This window comes from Panthera uncia (assembly GCF_023721935.1).
Source record: "Panthera uncia isolate 11264 chromosome E2 unlocalized genomic scaffold, Puncia_PCG_1.0 HiC_scaffold_19, whole genome shotgun sequence".
In the NCBI taxonomy this organism is placed as follows: domain Eukaryota; kingdom Metazoa; phylum Chordata; class Mammalia; order Carnivora; family Felidae; genus Panthera; species Panthera uncia.
In genome coordinates, this window is record NW_026057588.1 from 28267080 (window position 1) to 28278983 (window position 11904).

Sequence of the window (11904 nt, forward strand, 5' to 3'; positions counted from 1 at the left end):
AATGGAGGTAATGACCATCCCTTGGGAAGGAGTGATGTGCAGTCCAGCAGAACAAAGTCTCTAGGGTCACACAGATCTACCTTCCAGCCTTTGCTGGAAAACTCCTTGATGATCTCAGGAGAGGTACTTCCCTTTCCCACCTGAATGGAGATCATGGTAACTCTCTCCCAGGTTGTGGTGAAGATTGTGTTGGTTACCATTTCTTGAGCGCTTGTTATAGACCAAATGCTCTTCCAAGAGCTTTACAAGCTTAAAGGCATTTACAGATGAGAAAACTGAGGCACAGAGAGGTTGAGTAACTTGCCCAAAACCACCCAGCTAGGATTCAATTCCCAACCGCCTGAATCCAGTGCACTTTAACATCCACTGCCTCCCATGATTCCTGCCAAGTGCTTAGCACCATGCTCGGCACACAATAAGCACTTGACAAACATTAGCTGCTATTACCACTTTACAGGATTTCTGTGAAGGTAAACGAACTGAACGATATACCTTAAAATGCTTGGGAAATTGTAGGTGTAATATAAATAGAAGCCAGAAGCAAGGCAGACAACCAAAAAAATTTTGACGGAGTTTTCCCGCATTTTGTTTCGCTACCCTGTTGATTTCACCAACTCCAATTCAAAACCAGAAACAAAAACATGCTTGGTATTTTCTTGCCTTGCTAACACGTGAGTAGAGACATTTTTAAAAGCACACATCTCAGAGTCGGCCAAGAAACCTTTTGCTATTTGTGACTTCTACTAATAAAAATAAGTCTGCCTTCAACTTATTCTGAAAAATGCAAATAGTATTATTATACCAAGGAAGCCTGAAATTCTAGTTCCCCAGCTCCATCTCCTAAATGAGGGGTCAGGTGACCAAATCCAGTTGCCATCTGTTTTTGTAAATAAAGTTTTATTGAAACATAGCCATGAATATTCATTTACATGTTGTCTATAGCAGAGGTAAAATCATTTTGATCGAGACCATATGGCCCACAAAGCCCAAAATATGTACTCTCTAGCCCTTTACTTACTGGCCCCGGTCCTAAATCATGCATTTTAAGTAGAGTACATCAACAGTCAGATTTGTTCATTCTATAGTGAAAGCCGTGATGCAGTGGAAAAGTTATAAATTTGTGAGTCAGATGAAACAATAGCAAAGACACCTGACCCCTCTTGAGTGCTCACCTTATGCCTGCCAGTAGCTAAATGTCTAATGAGCATAACCTCACTTAATCTCCGTAACAAACCTGTACAGTAGTATCAGTTCCGTTTTACAGATGAAGAAATGGAGGCTCAGAGAGGTCAAGTAAATCGATTAAGGCCACACAGCTGGAAAATGGAGGAGCCAGAACTTAAGTCCAGATCTAAAGCTCTGGCTACAAACCCTTCCACCTGCTGCCTCCAGGCTTCAGAGTCAGCTTTGTTCCTTCCAGCCAAGCAGGGAGAGTAATTTGAGTCCTTACTCTGGCTCAGGGTAATTTCAGGAGCAAATGAGCACTAAAGGTGTCTTTGCCAACTCCAAAGCATCCCCTACTGTCATTTGGCCTTACCTTTTCCCCACTTTTCTTTTCTTTCCAAAGAAAAAGGGCAAGCTTGCCCCCCCACACACACACACGTGTGCGTGCACACACACACACACACACACACACACACACAGGCAAGGGTGGATTAAAGCAATGGAACAGATAGGAAATCAATATGTAAATGGGTGACGGTTTTTTTTTTTTCAAGTTTGCACTTCAAAGTCACTTTGACCAATTGTCAAAATGTCAAGTGTGGGTTTTCTCTCCTTTTTTCCCTCTGCCTCCTTCTCAGCTTCTTTGCGTTTCATGGTGTGTGCTGTTTTTGTTGGCCCCAGCTCCTAAGAAGGGAGAAGTCTATCGGTTTCATTAGCTGTATGAAAAACGAGGTGGGACCAACTTGGCAAGGTGACAAGGTCACCAAGAGTCATTTATCATTTTCGATGAGGCATAATAAACTCCTTGAAGCTGGACTCTAATTTAATTGTCTTCTACTTAATTGAGGAGAAGGAAACCAGTTCCAAGGTACTGACTGAAGGTGTTTTTATTGAAACATAGACAGTTCTTATTTGTATCTTGTAGGCAACAGAAAAAAACAGCTTCTGGTTAGGCTATCTGTCTCTCATTCAACACAATCTTTATTTTGTCTCTAGTGGAGTCTACATTTCCCTCTCCAAACTGATTCATCCCCTTTCACTAAATGGTAGGGCTATCCACTCCACTAAAAATAAAGGAGTCAACCTTGATTCTTCACACCCCACAGCCTCATCAGCAAATAACATCAGCTTCACCAAAGCTGACCTTTTCTCACCATCCCTGGTGAGAATGCCCCTAATTCAAGCCACCACCAATGCTTACCTGAGTACCTACTAAGCCTTCTCTTTTCCTTGTTTCCATTTTTACCCTCCAAAGTTCTTGGTTCATTCAGCAACCCAAGTGTGGAAAATCTAAATCAGATGATACCACTTGAATTAGTTATCTGTTACTGCAGAACAAATTACTCCAAAATTTAGCAGCTTAAGGTAAAAAAGAAACATTAATAATCTCACACAGTTTCTGAGGGTCAGGAATTTGAGAACAGCTTAGCTAAGTGGTTCTGATTCAGAATGTCTTGTGAGGTTGCAGTCAGTATGGTGTTCTGGGTTGCTCTCATCTGAAGGCTGGACTGAAGCTGGGGGATCCACTTCCAAGGTGGCTCACTCACGGGGCTGTTGGCTAGAGGCCTCAGTGTCTCCCTACATGGACCTCTCCTAAAGCTGCTTGAATATCTTTATGGCTTGGTAGCCGGCTTCCTCCAAAGTGAATGAACAGAGAGAGAAAGGCAATAGCTTCAATGTCTTCTTTAAAGCTTAGCCTCAGAAGTTACATCTGCCATTTCCACATAGCCTGTTAGTTATGGCCAGTCTTATTCAATATAGAAGGATATGAATAGATACCAGGGAGCAAGGATCACTGGGGGGCCATCTTGGACACTGGCTATCAGAAGACTTCTTTGCCTAAAACCTTCCAATGGCTTCCTACTGGAATTAGAACAAAATCCCACTATGTTATTGTGGCTTACCCTGTGCAATCTGGCCTCCATTTACGTTCCCCTTACCCACTTGGCCCTAGCTACTGTGGACTTCTTTCTGACCTCAAGCATAGTCCTGCCTCAGGGCCTTTCCACTTGCAATTCCCTCTGCCTGGAATGTTCTTCTTCCAGATCCTCACATGGTTCCCTCTCATTTAGGTCTAGAAGCAAATGTCACCTTCTGAGAAGCCTGTCCACCTATGCTACCTAACTAGAGTTGCCTGCCCTTGTACCCACCCCCCTACCCCCACTGAAGATTCAAGAAGGAAAACTACCACATGTCAAATTTGATTTAAAGCTTATCCTGGTCTTATCATTTCATTGGAAAGTACTCTTCCAGGTAGAGCTCAGATTCTTGGGTGTCTTCCCCTTCCCCCCCAAGTCTCTGAGCCTCTCACCAGACTCTCCAATGATTTGAGAGTCTCCCAAAGGATGAACAACCCCTGGGAGCCAAGTGGATAGCCATAAACAGGTTCCTTCCCCCAATCCACATGAATCTAATTTTTTCAAACTGTCGGTGTGCGTGGGCTTATACCTGTGCACTTATGGGGCACGCAGACGTATCAGGTGCTACACAAAGCACTTCATAACTTCACAAACTGCATCTCATGTAATTCTCACAACAGACACCTTAAAGTCTTATCTCCAACTTACAAATGAAGAGACTGAGGCTTGCCTGGGACTCTATACCAATTAAAAGGCAGGAGCCAGAACTCAAGTCCTGCTTTAACTACCAAGTGTACAGTCCTAACATTCCATTATATCACCTCTTCCAGTGTTTGCAAAGGCACTGTACAGAGTCATAGTAATCCACTGTATTTCTCTAAATAATTTCATATTACTAGAGACTACCTCCAACTCCCAATAGTTTGACAAATGATTTTTTTTTTTACTTTACGATTTTTCAACTTTACATTGATACACAAGGGATAATGCATTCAGTGGAAAATGTACTTTGAATTTTTGAATTTTGAGATTTTCCCAGTACCACCCTCACCTGAGATGCTGGGCAGGCTGCAGCCAGCCTCTGCTCTCAGTCAGCCGCGGGACCCCAAGGTTCAACAACAGATATGTTTGCAACCATTCTGTACTCACACAACCATTCTGTCTTTCCATTTCAAGGCAGTAGTCAATACATTCCACAAGCTATTCAACACTTTATTAGAAATAGACTTTTGTGTGAGATGATTTTGCCCAACTGTAAGCTAACGTCAGTGTTCTGAGCCTGTTTTAGGTAAGCTGGGCTGAGCTATGATGTTCTGTAGACTGGGTGTATCACATGCATTTTCAACTTACGGTATTTTCAACTTAGAATGGGTTTATCGGGACAGAAGACCCTCGTGTGCTGAGGAAGACCTGTATGTGAGTTTTTCTTACCTTAACAAACAATATTTATCAAATATCTGCTATGCAGCCAGCACTATGCTAGTTACTATGGGGAGAAGCCTGCCAACCAGAGCCCTCAGGAGGCTTGCAGTTATACATTGGCTTGCATCTTTTCTCTAAGATCTGGAAGAGTGAGAACATTCCTGGGATGGGAGGAGCAGGGCAGGGAGGGGCATTTAAGGTCAGAAGGAGAAGGATGTCTGAATCAAGCCCTGAAGAAGAAGCAGGACATCAACAGCAGAAGGGAGGAGGGCAGGCATTGTAGGCAGAAGGACGTGCTTTTGTGAAGCAAGGAAGTGGGAAAATAGCGAGATGGCAAGTTTGAGAGGAACTGAGGCCACACGCATGAAGGGACCTGGTGTAAATACAAAATCTAACATGATATGAGAATGACGTGTGCAGATAATAGACTGACGAACCAGGCAGGTGTCCATAAATATCTGATGAGAGAAGGAATGAGACATAGGTACCAGTCGTTTCCCAAGAAAATATCACTGCAGAATTAGCCTGACATCCTATTTGCCTGCTCCTAAGTAACCTAAATATAGACTTGAGGAAATTGAATAGTCATGTGTTTTCAATCAATTATGTATTTTGGGTCAGATAAACAGGATATCTAGGTTCTTTCATTTATTTTTTAAATGATTTTTTAAAAAATAATTTTATGCTTGTTTATTTTGGGGTGGGGGGTAGAGAGAGAGAGAGAGAGAGAGAGAGAGAGAGAGAGAATCCCAAGCAGGCTCCACACTGCCAGCACAGAGCCCAACACAGGGCTCGATCGCACGAGCCACTGAGATCATGACCTGAGCCGAAACCAAGAGCCAGATGCCCAACCAACTGAACCACCCAGGGACCCTTATCCAGGTTCTTTTAAATTTTTCTGTTCTAGCACAGAACTGAATCCTCCCGCATACTTCAGATTACGAACAGAGTCCAACAGAGCTGGTTTTGAAACCTGGCTCAGCCACTTCCTGGTTGAATGATGTGATCAAGATAAATAGCTTTTCTAAGCTCATCTGTAAAATACGGATGATGGTACTATATTTATAGGGCTATTGTGGGGATTTGTTTAGATAACATCCATATTTTATAGGTACTCAGATATTAGCTCTCTCTCCCTAACCCTGACCTTCTATTCTATAAGGCAGATGGTTCAGATTGAGATAGGAGGGGAGGAAGGACATGGGCATAGCAGGTGGTGGGGACCTCATACACAGGCATGTGGTGGACATCAATTATTTTGGCTGCCTAGAAAAGCAACACTCCTCCCTTCCTGGCTCTGCTCCATGCCCCTATTCTAATCATGTGACAGATTTCACCATCCTGGACACAATTATTGTGGGGGGAGCTTAGCCTAAACCAAATTGGGCCACTGACAGGGCCTGACCTCTTGGCTACAACCACTGGGCCAGATATGAGTACCTGATACAAACCAGGCCAATCAGAACTCTTTCTTGGAATTTTTGAACCTGGAACCAGGAAGAGTGACTGAGTTTCCATTTCTGACCTCTGAAATCCCCTATCCTACAGAGGAAGTAGTTCTACAGTACGAGAAAGTATGGATATTCACATCTAGAGTAGAGATAAGACAAAGTAGAGACCACTTGAGAAACACTTTGACTCCAAGGTCCCCTTGCGCCAGGAATCCAGCCTCCCCTACCTTCCTAAATTTGAGTCAAGAAACTTCCCCTTTCTGCCTAAACAAATTTGAGGGGGGTTTCTGCCTCTTGCAACCCAAAGAACCCTACACCCAAGCAAAGAAGGAAACAAGCTTATCCTGTCTGAAGAACAATGAAAAGACAAACTTCACCAGAATAAGAGGTTTATTTTACGGAATTGTGAGATCACAGCTGAATTAAGAGGGGTGTAAATGCCACGCCACAAGGAGTCACCGAGGCTTTTTGAGAGTGGAAGCAACTTGGCGAAAGCGATCACTGAGGATGAGTAAATGTGAGAGGAGACATCCATGATGAGCTACAGCAGGTAGAGGCTAGAGGCAGGGAGACCAGCTGGGAGGCTGTTGGAAGTGCGGCAGACAAGGTTTCCACGCGTCAACCTTCAGGGGGCAATGCAGAATCACGGGCTCCACCTTGTTGGGATGTGAGCCCTGAAAGCTGCCTCCACCTTTGGAATTTTGCTTGACAATGGCCTCATTAGGGAAAAGCTCTATCAACAGTCACATCAATAAGTAGATGTGTAATTAACTTAGATTCCCACCCCCTCCCCCAGGGGATGGCAGTGGGGCAGGCTGAGAATACAAGAGCTCCATATCGTAGTAGTCAAAGCTTTTATGGCTGTGTCTACCTCCAGTGGGTGCCACACTGACAGCATAGCTAAATGTGGCTTAATTTGACAATCCCAACAATCCATTGTTAACGACATGCCATTGTTGTCATTTGCATTTGGTAAGTGCAATTTTTTGGCTGTTTGCTCTCCCCTAGCTTTCTCTTCCGGGTTCCTGGCCCCACCGTGTTCCTTAGGGGGCAGAGCAGGGGTGGGTGGGTGGTGGAACGCAAATCCACAAATACTATCCCTGCTATTGGGACACAACAGTTAAATAATGTGAAATTGCATGGATGCCAGTGAAATAAAAGTGAGTTTTACAAAACCGAGTTCCTTCCCTGAACATAATAACAGTAAATTTCTAGGGTCCTATAGTGTAATATCCATTAGATTTATTATGTTGCAATTCCCAGTGCCACTAGTTCTGCCTGAGGGTGAGTATATTACATTTCATCACAGTTTCATTTTCTCCTACAGATGAGAAATGGGAATGTGATTGCAGTTATGTAGCATGCATGTGTTAAATCTGATCTCTAATAAAATCAAACACATCACAACCCAAAGCACTTTAGCACAGTGTCGGCAAAATGAAACACCATCTGTCATCATGTAGAGATTGCCTTATTATAACACAAAATCAAACTACTCAGTGTGAACATTGTTACTTAATAAATGGGTAAATGAAAACTGATAATTATGATCTTATTTATTTTAAATGATTCCTTAAAGCCACCAAAAGTGCAACATAATTTGTCAATTAGACGCTCTGGACCCCATAACGGCACATAGAGCAAACACCCCTCTGTAAAAAAAAAAAAAAAATGGTAAACAGACTTGAAGAGAAACAAAAGAGAGGGATTGAAAGGAACTTTCAAGAACTGCCAGAGTGGAGACGAGGAACGGAACTCAGGGCTTGAGAAACCACAGCTAGTCCCGTTCTGGTGATTACAGTTGCTACTCCAGAATCGCCTGGTATTTTCACTTGAGGGAAAAAATATTGACACTTTCCAGAGTGCTAGAAGACATAGTGACAGACTGGTGGCCCTGCCTTGGTTCCCACAAGGCACATGTAAAGTCATGAGGTCATTTCCAGCCTTTGGGGACAGGAGGCTTTAGCTTGTTTTTCATCTTTCATTTGAATAGAACACGATTAGTCTAGGATTAGTCATTTCTGAAAACAGATATTAAAGTAGGTAGGAAATACACAATTTGGGAGAGAGGAGTGGGAAAGTTGAAGAATTAAGGGCACTGGCTATTGTGAATCTGCCATCATATGAAGGAGGGCTTTGCTTTTCTCTGGAAAAGAGAAAATGGAAACTTCTAAAGGACTTGTTGTGATTGTAGATAGATGGTATGTCTCTTCCTAATGCTTTTACCTATAATCCTGATTATCTGCCCTGGTGAAATCGCAACCATTCCTGGGATCTTGTGAGATGTCTACAACCCCAAGAAGATACAGAAATGCAAGCTGTCCCCATGCTGAGCAGTTTGATGTAGGTGTAGTACACAGGGATTAACAATTCTGGACTCTTCCTTTGGCATGATATCCATTTTTTTTTTTTCAAAGAATCTTGCAAACACTACAAATTCTCTTAGTGCCTGAGAAATTGATGGAAGAGTTTACAGATCTCCCTAGGTTTCCCAGATGTCCCCCTCTAAGACCTGGAAACAGTATCTTATGTGTCAGGGAAATAAATTTGAGTCTGAAAAAATATAGTCTACCGCCATTTTATCATGCTCCTCACCCAGCGCTTTAAAGAGTAGCTTCACGGAGGGATTGTCTCATTCTCTATCACAAATGATTTAGTTTTCGAATGTCAAGAAAATTTTATTTCAGGGTGCCATTACCTCTCATATTCAATTAGGTAAACATATTTGGAGCCTTTGCTATATTTAAACCAATGAGGTGATTTAAATAAGCAGTTTGCATTCACATGTAATTTGCCACCCAGTTAGAGAAAACTTGTAACAATGATTAGAATTGGTAAAGTTACATTCAAAGAAAAACATGATCTTGGTATCAGTTTAAAACCCCAATAAAAACTCTGGCCACCAAAGTTCAATGGAGCTTTCTGGCTGGTGAACACATGGATGCACTGAAAGGGTGACATACCCTTGATTCCACAGGGAGACGGCATGAAGCACTGCACACCCTCTCACACCTCACCCTGTGTGTATCCTTCATAATAAAACTGTAATTGGAAGTGTTGCTTTTCTGAGTTCTATGAGTCATCTTAGGGAATTATGAACCTAAGGAGACTGTAGAAAACTCTGAGGTTAAGCCAGTCAGTCAGAAGGGTGGGTGGTCTGGGACCTCACTTGCAGCTAGCATCTTAAGTGTAATCAGTCTTACAGAGGATTTTGCCCTTAATTTATGGGAAATATCCCTGGTGGGCCTGACCTGTTCAGGTGATCACTTACAAGGAGTGAGGCTCTCAGTGGCAAGAGAGTTGAAATCTCAGAGGGATTCAACAGGAGGGACACTCTCCATTGCTGGCTTTGAAGATGAAGCAGGTCATGTGGCAAGGAATATGGGGCCTCTAGAAGAACAGCCTCAGGTGACAGCCAGCAAAGAAATGGCGATCTGCGACTGCAAGAAACTGAATTCTCTCACAACCACGTGGCCTTGGAAGAGGGCCTTGAGCTCAAGATGGTGGACACCTTGATTGCAGGTTTGTAAGACTCTGAGCTGAAAACCAAACTACACTACATCTAGACTCTGAATACAGAAGCTTGAGCTAGTAAGTTTGTTTTTCTTTAAGTCAGTAAGTTTGTGGTAATTTGTCACACAGCAATAGAAAATTAATAAAAGAGGGCCTTCTGATGAAAACGTCATGAACCTCATTGTCCTTCTGTATACCCATATTGTTTTGTCTGCTCAGCTTCTCTGATTACCTGGGAGTGACTCCATTGCCATCAACCCCCCCCCCCCCCCCCCCCAATCCTCATGGCTATCCTGGGGGCAGCCATTTTGGAAATGTGGCCTATCCCATGGACAAAGCCCAGTGGTCCAGGAGTGAGACCTAGGTGGACCAATTACAGAACCCATCTCTAGAACTTTCAGACTTGAGAGCCAGATGGTGGCTGAAACTATAAGAAGCAAAAATCAAGAATTAATGGTAGCCATATTTTATCCTACCTGAGAAGAATTCCTGCCATGAGAGAAAAGAATGAAGTCAACAAAGTCAACACATGGTGAAAAAAGGACAAGAAATATTGTGGCCATATTTGAGTCCCCTATTCCAGTCAATTCTTAGGTCCAGATACAACCCATCTTTAGGTTTTGAGAGACACTCAAGTATCTTTTACAATAAATTCCTTTTTGTTCAAAGAAAATCAAGTTGGGTTCTGACTATTGTAATGAAAACAGTCTTAACTAACACAACAATATTAGTAAAACTCCATCATTTTCTGATTCCTATGAGCCCAAGCCTAAATTCTGCTTGTTTTAAGACGTCTCTCCTCCAGAATATTTTCACTGAATACACCACATATAGTGAACCAGACTCCCCAGAACACAAATCTAATCAAGGCCTTTATTTTTGTCTTTTGGATGTTGTTTCCACAGGTTGTCAAAATCACTGATTTACTTGATCAATTCAGGAAACCTGTTAATCACATTTAAATAAAAGAAAAAAAAAAAAAAAAAGAAGTTAGCCAAAGTGGATTCACAGAACTGGCCTTGTACATAAGCTTCAAACACATTGTTGAAACAAAGATTTACCTGAGTTACCACACATCCAAGCTTTCATAGGATGAAAAATGAAGGGACTTCAGAGTGTCTGGGGCCACACTTCCCCTGTATTTCCCCAATTAGCCCAAAACACTGAATGCAGCCACTTCTCCCAGGCTCCCCCCAGTAAATAGGGGTGCTAGCCAACATCTCCCTTCTTTCATCTGTGATCATGTCTACCAAAGCCCAGGAGAAGTTCAAGACAAGTTTAGAGAGTCAGAGAAAACACATGGGATTTGGAGGAAACAGCATTTCAGGCCTCCTGCCCACTTTCACATGAAAATCAAATAGAAGTCCAACAATAAGGAAAGAATGAGTGTAGTAGTACTTTCCCTGTTGCAACAGATCAAAAAACAAATCAAGTTTTCTTCAGAAAAAAACAAAGAAGAAAGGAGCTCGAGTATGTGGAAATCTGAGGGATGCATCGGCATTAAGCCGTGCCCACCCTGACCTGGGACCCCAGCAATGGCTTCTGGATGTGGTTCCTCTGTCTCTCCCCCTCTCCATGCAGTTTTATTCTTACTCGGTCACTCTTCATGTGCTGATTCCAGACAGGTCCAGATATTAACCATGGAGCTTCCAGTCTGGCAGAAAGAGAGATTCTCTACTTCTCCAACTGTTCAACAAAAGCACACATCACAAATACCAGTAGACTGATTTGGGTAAGGTATCTATAGCAAATCATGGTACAGGGGGAAGTGAGTGAGGTGCTTCCCTCCCCAAAATCAGAGTTGTTACTGAACATAGGAATGACGTCTAGACAGGCAAAAACAACAGGTGTCAACCACCATAGTCTTGCCTGGTCCCAGGCTCCATGGTTCCTCTTCCCCACACCTGCAGTCATTTGACCTACATTTGCAAGCTCAACTGGCCACAGTCCTGACTTTGAGCATAGAGGATTTAAGAAAGCATCACTGTCACTGTACCAACCTGAAATTCTGGCTCAAGTCACTCTTACTGGTCTTCCAGCTCTTACCCCACTTTATACTCCAGGATCCTGTTCTTGTTACCTAGCTAGACCTCCTTGTCTTGGCCACCTTGCCTTGGGGACCTCCATTCACTCAAGACATGCAATGACCCTACCCTGCTTTTGCTAATGTTGTCTCAGAGACTGGCTTGGAACCCCGGTCCCTTATTGGGCCATGTGTGGACAGACTTCCATGATTCAACATGGATGTCAGTATATTATGCATTCCTGAACCCTCTGCCATCGTCTTCCACTTGCCTATTCTTCTATGTCTTGTTATTTCCTGCTGAATCCTCAAAGTCTATCCCCAGTCCAGACTACTGCCTGACCTCCAATGGCTAAGGTCTGGTTGCTAGGCATAACATTCTTCATTTATTCACAGCTATGTCTGATTTAAAACAAACAAACAAACAAACAAGCCCGGCTGTAGGGTGTATTTTTTATATTTGCCACCAGCA